At 31.8% G+C, this 11722-nt stretch overlaps 1 protein-coding gene and 1 long non-coding RNA gene across 3 annotated transcripts in view; one reads left to right on the plus strand and one right to left on the minus strand.

Moving 5' to 3' along the window:
* Positions 1-11722, minus strand: part of LOC106478133 (homeobox protein Hox-B7-B-like) — a 186914-nt gene that overhangs the window by 39692 nt on the left and 135500 nt on the right. The window lies entirely within an intron of this gene.
* The window catches only part of LOC111084960, a 31891-nt gene continuing 26827 nt past the window's right edge, over positions 6659-11722 (plus strand). Inside the window, exons 1-2 of the long non-coding RNA XR_002609837.1 lie at positions 6659-6740; positions 9227-9425. This is a non-coding gene — a long non-coding RNA (uncharacterized LOC111084960). The remainder of the gene's footprint in view (positions 6741-9226; positions 9426-11722) is intronic.

The following is an 11722-nucleotide window of genomic DNA, read 5'->3' on the forward strand; positions in this document are numbered from 1 at the left end:
TGTCTGCGGACTTACAACGCTAGAATCCTGGTTTCGATACTCGTGGTGAGCAGAGCACAGATAGCCCATTGTGTAGCTTTGTGCTTAATGACAAACAACCCAAGAAACGTTCCTAATTAGTGCGACTTTTAGACGAACATTCTTGCACTAATTTTAAGTAGTACATATTTTCAGCGATGAAGCGCATGTAATGTCTTATTATGTTCACAGTTTTGTAAAAAAAAAAATATTTAGTGAGTATAATTCATTTATTATGAATTAAAATAAGTCGCGTTTTAACAGGAAAAAAATCTTGTGAAGGCATATATTTTTAATAAAAATTTTATATAATATGACAAGTTTTATATTATCGTTATTACGGAATTGTTTCAAAATTAATTTGTCACTAATTTCTCAGCTCAATTTGGATGACTTAGTGCAAAAGTGATCAAAAATAGACAGAAAAATTCCTACTTAATTCCCTAAAACCTAAAAAAATTAATACATCGTATAGAAAAGAAAAATGATAAGTATCATGAACGTTTCATATATAAATGTTTTATTTCAAATATACTTTTAGTAAATTAAAAGAATGTTTAAGGCAGTTAGTCATAATGTTATCTTTTACCGCCCCGTGAGCATGTAGTAATCTCTTCTAACTGACTGGTTTCTCTGTCTAAGTGAGTATAGGATATTAATATATTTTGGCTTGAGCACTAGAATAAGATAATGAAGAACACCAGAGGATAAACACGCCGTTGATCTATAAATATAGGAAGCTGATAGTTAAGGTGTAGGTTATTTAAAGTAACACCAGGTGGATATGACTATCTTGTTTCTCTACAGTAGGTGTACTTCCTTGCCTAGCAGTATTGCATGGCTGAAAAACATCTATGTCAAAGAAATGTAACCAAGATATATGAAAAACAAAAGAAACAACCAATTCGAACAAGGAAAGGCGAGTTTATTCGATTTAAAAAATATATTTATTTGAGATTCTGTCATAAATGTGATGAAATACCATGGAAATCCTATAGAAAATATGCTTGTAGGGGTTAAAGTGTTGTACGATCTCCTTGAAAAGATGCTTGTAGGGGTTAAAGTGTTGTACGATCTCCTTGAAAAGATGCTTGTAGTGGTTAAAGTGTTGTACGATCTCCCTGAAAATATGCTTGTAGTGGTTAAAGTGTAGTACAATCACCTTGAAAAGATGCTTGTAGTGGTTAAAGTGTTGTACAATTTCCTTGAAAAGATACTTGCAGTGGTTAAAATGAAGTAATGTTATATATATAAAAATAAGTTATTACAGTTCCCAATGAAAACAGCTTCTAATTTTGATATACTATAGAACTTTGATTTCTTCAGCACTCTAAAAGATTATGTTTCTATCGTGATGGTGTTAACGAGCAAAAGGAAGTGTTAATCGTATCTTATTTATGTAACTTGATATATACATCTTGAGAGGCTGTAATCAGTTGGGTTTTGTTTTTTTATGTATAACACTGCAGGGAGATCGTACAACACTTTAACCCCTACAAGCATCTTTTCAAGGAGATCGTACAACACTTTAACCACTGCAAGCATCTTTTCAGGGAGATTGTACTACACTTTAACCACTGCAAGCATCTTTTCAAAGAGATCGTGCAACACTTTAACCACTACAAGCATCTTTTCAAAGAGACCATACAACACTTTAACCACTACAAGCATCATTTTCAAGGATATCGTACAACACTTTAACCTCTACAAGCATCTTTTCAAGGAGATCGTACAACACTTTAACCGCTACAAGCATCTTTTCAGGGAGATCGTACAACACTTTAACCACTGCAAGCATCTTTTCAAGGATATCGTACAACACTTTAACCACTACAAGCATCTTTTCAAGGAGATCGTACAACACTTTAACCCCTACAAGCATCTTTTCAGGGAGATCGTACAACACTTTAACCACTGCAAGCATCTTTTCAGGGAGGTTGTTCTTAATTTTCTCTGGTTTTGCTTCATCAACAAAGATAAGAAGAGAAACTATATTTATATTTTTTGGCAGCCTTTTTAGAAATTTCTGACTTGTATCTGATGTAAGATAGTACAAAACTAATGATTAACATTTAAATAACGACACTTTAACATTTAGAATAAATAAGACAGTAATGTAGACTTGCCAAAGAAGTTTGGTTATTAGGAACCCGAAAGTGTTTTCGTCGGTCTTCTAACCGCTCTGTAACTTATGCTCTACTTCTAGATTTTACTGTAATATTAGACCCAGTAACATTTCGCTCGTCTTAGACCACCATCTTGTAAATAAACTATACATTTTGTTTTCTGACTACTATAGCACAAGCTATAAACTACATACTTGAAAGAAACCTAAATATCAGTTTATTTTGATTTATTATTACACCTAGCATTCAGATACAAAAACTGTCATCTTACTTTGTACAAATACAAAATTATGTAAGATGTGTATGAGTTTGGTCGATCTACTGTTAGTTTCTAGAAGGAAAGTTTCTTATTTTTGTAATTATTTTTACTGAAGCTCTGAAGTTATAGTACGGAATTACCTAAAGCATGAACCTGTTAAGTTATAGCACAACTGAGTGTATAAATCTAAATTGTGAACCTATTAAGTTATAGTACAGCTGTATGTATTTACCCAAAATATGAACCTATTAAGTTATAGTACGGCTGTATGTACTTACCCAAAATATGAATCTGTTAAGTTATAGTACGGCTGTATGTATTTACTCAAAGTATGAACCTGTTAAGTATAGCACAACTGAGTGTACATACTGAAATTATGATCTAACATCATTGTGCATATATATAGATCCAAGTTACGAACCTATGAAGTTATAGCACTACTACTGTTCGTTAGAGTTTTCCGTGCTCACAGTTTATAGTATTTTATAGTACATAATTTAGAAACAATGTCTTTACTGCTTATAACGTGTGGTAACGATGCACATGTGATATATATCTATTAATATAATATGATCACGTTTTACGATTCTGGCTACACGTTCACTTTCAATAACCTATAGTATGACACAGTAAAGAAACAAGTGATCTGAACTGAACGTGTATTTACGTTTTTCGTTATTTAGATCTTATACATGTTCTAAAAAACACATAGTATAAAGAAAAAGTAAAAACGTAAAAATAACTAGTGGTGTTGTCGGAATGAATAAGTCGATTTCACCTCACATTTCGAAAACACTATTTTTGCCTATAGAAGGAATAAATTTAATATCAAACCGAAAGTACTATTAATGAAATCTCATAATTAAGAAGTACGCCGAATATTGAGGTACATTTAGTGTTCGATAATCATGAGGTACATTTAGTGCTAAAAGTTAACCTGTGTTGCTGAAAAGAATATTATGATTCCAAAAATTTATTATGTACCCTTTATATTCAGTTCAAATGATATTAAATGTGTACTTAGCGTTCTAAACTCAGTGTATTATTTGAATGTATACTTATTATAACCTAATATCGTTTTAGTCGTCGACAAGATTATTTTACATGAACAGAAATCCATTGGCAGAAAAATAAATCAGGAAAATGACTGTTTATGGTATGGAATGAGGTATTGTGACCCTTCTACCTCGTGACAGTATCTTTGAGGTAATTTAAAGATAACTTCCAGAGCGTACTATTTCAAATTTTGTTAATGTGCTTCATATACTAAAGGTGTCAATTTGCAACAGTGAAAACAATAAGAAATAAATCATTTTAAGTCAAAAACTACGAACTGCAAAATCACGATGTGTGGCGTCAAGTGGCGAGAATTCGTATTCCTAAAAGTGTTATGAGTCAACAAAAATATGTAACATATATGAAATGGTTGAATACAAACATCCCCTGTTTCAGGTTTTCACATCCTTAAAGGTTGATTTTACGCTTGGTTTTCTCAGAGTACATATGTTTAGTTTTCTTCTGTTGTCAGAATCAAGTCATTGTAACCTTAATATGCCTTAAGCTGAACTACATGCATGACAGTACGTCGTTTTGGCTGAATGTGAAAGATTCTGAAATTGTAACAGAAGTAAAGCTGACAATTATTCATATAAAGATAAGGTAATCGATAGCAGATACATGGCTCAAGATAGGCTATTTAGTTGATTTAGCTTACTAGTTTTAATCTCTGATATTATGTAAACACGTGTACGTACATATGTTGCTGTTGCACCAAAAATCATGCAAAGTTCGGGAGAAACGCCCACGTGTCAGCTCGCATGTAACTCGCATTTCACTTACGTGCTATCTAACAGGAACTGGTTGTACTTTTGTGTTACCTGCATGAGTCAAGAGTAAGAATGACTTATGCTATTATAAAAATCTTATGGCAAATTAGAAGTTGCAATTGTTAGCCACAGTTAGGAATCTGAAGTGTAGGAAAATAGGGTTAGAAGGGATGTACCCAGCCTAGCACTGATACTCAATATTATGTCGTTTTCTTGTACAGCTTCGTCAAGAAACCAAAGTAGCTGACGACGTTTAATGAAGTTGCAATGTAGCAATAAATTCTTAGTGAAAATATACAATACAATCGCAGTGAAAATATGAATACATACATTAATAGTGTGTGTAAACCTATGAATACATACATTAATAGTGTGTGTGAACCTATGAATACATACATTAATAGTGTGTGTAAACCTATGAATACATACATTAATAGTGTGTGTGAACCTATGAATACATACATTAATAGTGTGTGTAAACCTATGAATACATACATTAATAGTGTGTGTGAACCTATGAATACATACATTAATAGTGTGTGTGAACCTATGAATACATACATTAACAGTGTGTGTGAACCTATGAACACATACATTAATAGTGTGTGTGAACCTATGAATACATACATTAATAGTGTGTGTGAACCTATGAATACATACATTAATAGTGTGTGTGTGAACCTATGAATACATACATAAATAATGTGTGTGAACCTATGAATGCATACATTAATAGTGTGTGTGAACCTATGAATACATTAATAATGTGTGTGAACCTCTATGAATACATACATTAATAGTGTGTGTGAACCTATGAATACATTAATAATGTGTGTGAACCTATGAATACATACATTAATAGTGTGTGTGAACCTATGAAAAACATTGAATTATGGGAAACAATCTGTCATTATTTGATAAGCATGTGAGATGGACATGAAACTATAAAGAATGGATTTAAGTTAATATATCTGAATCATTTCTATCTTTAGCCAGTAAGGCTAATCTGATTACCTGTTCTGTGTAACAAACTTAAGAAAAATGTCACGCTCTCGTAAGTATTAGTTGAATTAACTGCTAAACATAGTGTATAACACAATTTAACTCCCCAGTGTAGTGTATAACACAGTTTAGCTACTAGTGTATTATTTAGCACACATTAACTACTCAATATACTGTTTAATGTAGTTAGTATAATACATCACAGTTTAACTATTCACTATGCTATATAACATGATATAATTATTCATTATTCTGTACAACACAATTTAACTTACAGTACTGTATAAAAACATTAATTACCCAGTTTAAAACACAATTTAATTGCTCAGTATACTGCAAAACACAGTCTAGCTATTCAGTGTATTCTATAACACAATTTAACTGCTGACTGTACTTTATAACACAGTCTAGCTGTACTCACTCTACTGTATAAGACCATTTAACTACTCAGCGTGTTTCGTAACACAATTTGCCAACTCAAAGTACAATATAACACAACTTATAAGGATGGAGTTATATGGGTTACTATCTTTCACATAGAAACGAGGAAAATATAGATAATACTAGGCCATGAGACTCATCTCACCCACTAGTAAACACATTCTTGTAATTTTTTCTCTTTAATAGTACAAACGATATTCAAGCTCAGTAGACCACATGTGTCACTACAATATTATTATCGCTTCACAATTGAACATTCAACAAAACAACATGTATACACGGGAAAATGTTCACCGTCAAACTTATGTATTCTTGCTATACACGTAAATGTATGTTTCAGATACGTACTTATATTAATGGACATTTTGATGTTTTTTTCAGGTTAACTCTAGCTTTACCGTCACAGAAAATGTAATATTTCCTACTGTAAGGGATAATGTATCAGAGCCACTGAATCTTAACGCTGTTTATAATACGTGTCTATCCTAAGGCCAGTTCAAGAACACACATACTGCCGGTTTGTAATAACGCACAACTAAGTCCTTTGAAACAGGAGGAACAATTACATTCCTTCTACTATGATATAGAATCTTAGTTGTAATACGTTATCTAACGTTTAATTTGTTCTACGCATATCTAAACTTCCAAACTTGTGCCTGGACAACTGGGAAAGTACAGTTAGAAATGTCACTGTATGGAAATAATAAACCTCGTGTGCTAATCTGAATTTCTACTAAATGATGTCATTTGTTATAAACGGATACTGGAGCTCTGAAGGTTAATGAGTGCTGAGAACGGATTACCTAATCTCATTACACAATGTGTTAATCACTTACGTGCTACATTACAATAGCATTGTGTTAGTGCTCATTTACTTATCTAATCCCTAAAGAAACTAAACTAAACACAGTTGAGTTATGTAAATAGCTTCATTGGTCAATGTTTGGGGAATGGTACAATTTTTATCTTTTATCTTGAAGGTGTGCCCGGAGAATGGATTGCTTGTGTCCCTGTTCCCCGGTAGCCAGCTCCATTGTCCATAAGTGGCTCCAGAAACCTTGATTTCCGGTTCGTAACACTCTTTTTATTAAAAGTTGTTTGAGAAAACTTTAGTTCAGAGATTTTGCTTATAATCTGTGATGACATATGTAATTAACTAGCTACTGGCAAAATCATATTTGATTGGTTGGGTGTTGTGAAGCAAAAAGCTACACCACGGGCTATCTGTGCTCTGTCCAACACGGGTATCGAAACCCGATTTCTATCGTCGTCAGCCTGTAGATTTATCGCTGAAACACAGAGGGGTGGGTGGATAAAATTACATCTAATTCCGAAGTAAAATGTGTCTTAGTTATCAAACAGAGCTGTTTCACCCTTCCTTCCTCAGCCCTTGGAGTTCTTCTCCTCGTTATAACTTAGCAAAATAATAAAAAAAAGGTAACTAGTAGTGAGTTGTAATAAACAAAAAACAAGCTTAACGTAAAGTTATTTTCAAAGAGAGTTTTATGACGGAATTGAAGACGTCATCATAAACTAAAAGGCTTGATACAGTTCTTGAAACATCACAGGTGGAGTTATTTGTTAATCGCAAGGCTACACAATGGACTATCTGTACTGTGCCCACCACGAGTATCCAAACCTGCTTTTTAGCGTTAAAAGCCCTTAGACTTACTGCTGAGCAATTGCGTGGAGACACAGCTTAAGGTTATTTCATCTATTTGCAAGTAGCTTAGGACGATAGACTTTAAAGCGGGTCTACACTGCAGTTCTTTGATATAGGTGCATAACAAAACATTGGGTAATAAAGTCTTGTTTTATCTGTAATGCATCTATTGTAAGGTAAACATTCCCACGATGCTATAAAACTATACATGTAACGTAATCAATCTGAAGAGAATTGTTTCCACCAAACTATTTCATTCTATTTGTAGTAAAATCAGATGTGAAGAGAAATATTCCCAAGACACTGTGGTTTATATTTTCTGTAAAACAGTCAGTCATTATGATGTGAAGCGTTTTCACATTGCTATGCCACTCTCTTTGTGATATAACTATTCAGAACGTAAGCACAATATAAGTTATATCGTAACAACTTCATTCGCATATTGTATATGATACATCTGTTCTGAAGATAAACCATCATTTTGTAGCACGAACTATACGATCGCTTCAACAATGTATGTATTGAAACATAGTTCATTCCAAACGTATATTAGCTGTGAAAATAATTATATTAGACATTATTTTATTGAACTATATACATTTGTTATGATAAATACGATAACTGAATATTCCTTTATAAAAAAATATCGACAAATACGATTTCTTTCAGTAAGTATATACCGCCAGATCGTTTAACCGAAACTTTCCCAAAATGTACTCGTTCTGTAAATCTATAACATTAGACTCTAGGAATATACTCGTTCTGTAAGTGTATACCATTAGACTCTAGGAATGTACTCGTTCTGTAAGTGTATACCATTAGACTCTAGGAATATACTCGTTCTGTAAGTGTATACTATTAGACTCTAGGAATATACTCGTTCTGTAAGTGTATAACATTAGACTCTAGGAATATACTCGTTCTGTAAGTGTATATCATTAGACTCTAGGAATATACTCGTTCTGTAAGTGTATATCATTAGACTCTAGGAATATACTCGTTCTGTATGTGTATACTATTAGACTCTAGAAATATACTCGTTATGTATGTGTATATCATTAGACTCTAGGAATATACTCGTTATGTAAGTTTATGCCATTAGACTCTAGGAATATACTCGTTATGTAAGTTTATGCCATTAGACTCTAGCAATATACCCGTTCTGTAAGTATATATCACCGGACTCTAGAAATATATTCGTTCTGTAAGTGTATATCACCAGACTCTAGACGTTTTTGCTGATAACTGTTTAAATTACAATCATGAGTATGAATCTATTGGTAGTTCATTATACCATTACTCACTATAACAAATTAGTCGCCGTCTTCATTAGTAGTGATATTTTAACAAGCAATGCTAGAATGCAACCTAATTTAGAAGATCCACTTATATCATAATACTAAGTAGTCTACAGTCTTAGTGAAAGAGGTATTTAGTGATCCTGTTATTCATTTAAAATTCAACAATGTATATAATAAGGTATTCTTATATCTACGAATAACATTGGCAACAGTATTCATGGAATTATTACAGTTTTTTTACTTTAACGACACTATATTAATTATAATTCATTTGATAATAGCAAGTGTTTTAAGGAAAAAACCATATAATCTATTTTAGACGTTAATTAATATATTTTGAGAAGTTTTACTCATAACTCTCGACTTAACTTTATTTTAATTTAGCCTAATACAATATGACTATTATGGTGCTTGTGTGTCACATAAAGAGAGAGAGAGAAAAGAACACGATAAAACTCTATCGCTTTCGACAGATGGATCTGTTCTCTTCAGGGTCCACTTTGTCGTCCATTTTGATTGTTTCAGAATTTCGCACAAAGTTACACAAGGACTATATGTGTTAGCCGTCCCTAATATATTTTGAACTGTAGACCAGAGAGAAGACAGCTAGTGAACAGCACTCACCGCCAACTCTGGGGCTACTCTTTTCTGATTGAATATGGAAATTTGATCGTCGCCTATGTCTCTAGAGTGTGATACTCCTTTGTACGGCAGCGGATCGCAACCCAAAAATTCTCTTCCGAGCAGACAAACCATCACGCCACGCCTAGTCGTCGCCCGTGGAAAGCGGTAAGATTTTACCTTGTATTTCAATGCAATTAACCAAGTTTTTTCCATCCTACGAGGTTGTTTGTTATTATAAATGAAGGTTATGTGAACATATTTTAATGAATTAATATGTATTAAATATTTAAGTTTGTACTTTTATTAGCCATATTCACACTCTGTTATTTTCAGAAGCTGATTTTAATTTTTTCATACCACTTTTATTACTTTTAAGTTGTAATTTTAAACTATATTGAACAATACGATGGTTGAGAACTTTGTCTTCTAACATGTATAGTCATTATAGGTAACTGTTTTTGATTAGGCATAAAACTGCATAATTAGGCATCTGCACTTTTGCTTACTCCAGGAACTTAACCTCCAAATTTTAGCGTTATATGCTCTCAAGCTTACTGTTGAGCCACAAGCTGGGTCTCTTAATTTAAATGATTTGAAGAAATATTATTCGATTCTTCTAAAAATAATAATGACCATTTCATGGTTTTTATTCCATAACTTCTCGGACTAGTTGAATGAAGAGCATAATAAAAAACCTGCAGCTATCTGGTAGTACAATTTATATAATTTTAGCCAATATTAGTTTGATTTTCATGTTTTTATATTAATATACACAGTTGATAGGCATATATAAAATGTTAATGTGAAAGTTACTTAAACTTTACTTACTCTGTGTGTGCGGTATATGGCCTCCTACAATGTGTGTGAAATGAACAATGGGATAACAATTAACTAATTATCTGCATTATTACCAGTAACGTCTGATCAAAGCAAGTTTACTACATAGATTATAAGTAAAATAATTTTACAAATAATACAACTCATCTTATACGAGTATTTATTCTCATAAAACTGTTCACAACGGTTATTAATAATTTGGAACTCTTGCTATTATCGACATTTTCGGCTGTAATCTCAATAATACCTATCAGTCAGCTTAAGAGATGGAGGCTAGTTCTAAAATAATATATTTTGAAAACAAAACAAAATAATCTTAATAAGTGTGACAGTCTAAATTATTAATATATATAAACACACACATGTATATGTTAAGCATTTTTAACTTCCCTAATTTAATAGTATATTTATACATAAGTGCTTTTTTATTTTATTAAATAAATATATTAAATGACTTAACTGAACGATCTTATCAATAAACACCTAGTTGATATTAATAATCTGATTTAATAACATTTAATGTTAAAATTAATAGTTACCTAATATTCTACTTGATAGGAATTACTTTTCAACCCGTTCAAAACATTATTAATTATCAGTTTAAGGCCACTGTTTTCAAGATTATTAAATTCTTCTTTTTATTAGACTTCGAGTCAAATATCGAAAAACTACTATGTCCATATCTCATTTATCACGAGAGTTAAAAAGAAGAAGATTTTTGAATAAATAGAACCTTTTCATAAATTGGTATAAATATACTACTTTTGAACTTTTGGCTATTTAAATCCATTATTTCTACCTTCATTTATCTTTTCTATTTTATCCTTTTTTTTTTTCTGGCAGCTCATTGCACGGTGACTGAATGATAGTCCATGTCCAAATTAAGGATTCATTTCAGTGATACAGTTCTGCACTTTGTAGGAAATGGTAAAAAACACACAAAAAAAACTATTGAAAGCTTTATATTTTTGGTTGAGAAAGTGTTTTTTTAGATGCGTTATTTATTTTGAATCTTTGTAACATTTTAGTTTCTAGATATTCATATATACATTTAATCACAAAAGACCTGCAAGCAGAAGAATCTCAATATATTATTGACCTTTCTGTATTATTCCCATCTGAAAGCTTTTATCCAATGAAAATAGTTTACGATTTATTCGTGTCCATGCTCATTATATTTCATCGTTCATCTAATATTTCATTAGCAGCCAAGTCACGTTATTTATTTATTTATTATTATCTACATTATACATAAAACTATGATAATCAAGGGAATATGAGTAACACCACTTATATTATTCCTAGTAAATGCCACTGGTGAAAGAAAAATTAATTACGGATAAATAATATTTAATTAAACCATATATATGTTTCTAAAGTTGCCAACAGTCCCAACGTTGTTTAATTAAACCATATATATGTTTATAAAGTTGCCAACAGTCCCAACGTTGTTATTATTATGTGTGAAGAGTTTTTTGTTCACGTGTTGAGGACAAAAATAAGATGAAATAATAAAATTATTATATTTCATTGAGTTGATGAATAATATTGAAATTGAGAGCACGAAAACCTCCTTCTAAACACTCAAAAATACTGTTTTATTATTTTTAAAGTTAAATTTAGAA

The sequence above is a fragment of the Limulus polyphemus genome, unplaced genomic scaffold (genome assembly GCF_000517525.1).
Source record: "Limulus polyphemus unplaced genomic scaffold, Limulus_polyphemus-2.1.2 Scaffold183, whole genome shotgun sequence".
Classification (NCBI taxonomy): domain Eukaryota; kingdom Metazoa; phylum Arthropoda; class Merostomata; order Xiphosura; family Limulidae; genus Limulus; species Limulus polyphemus.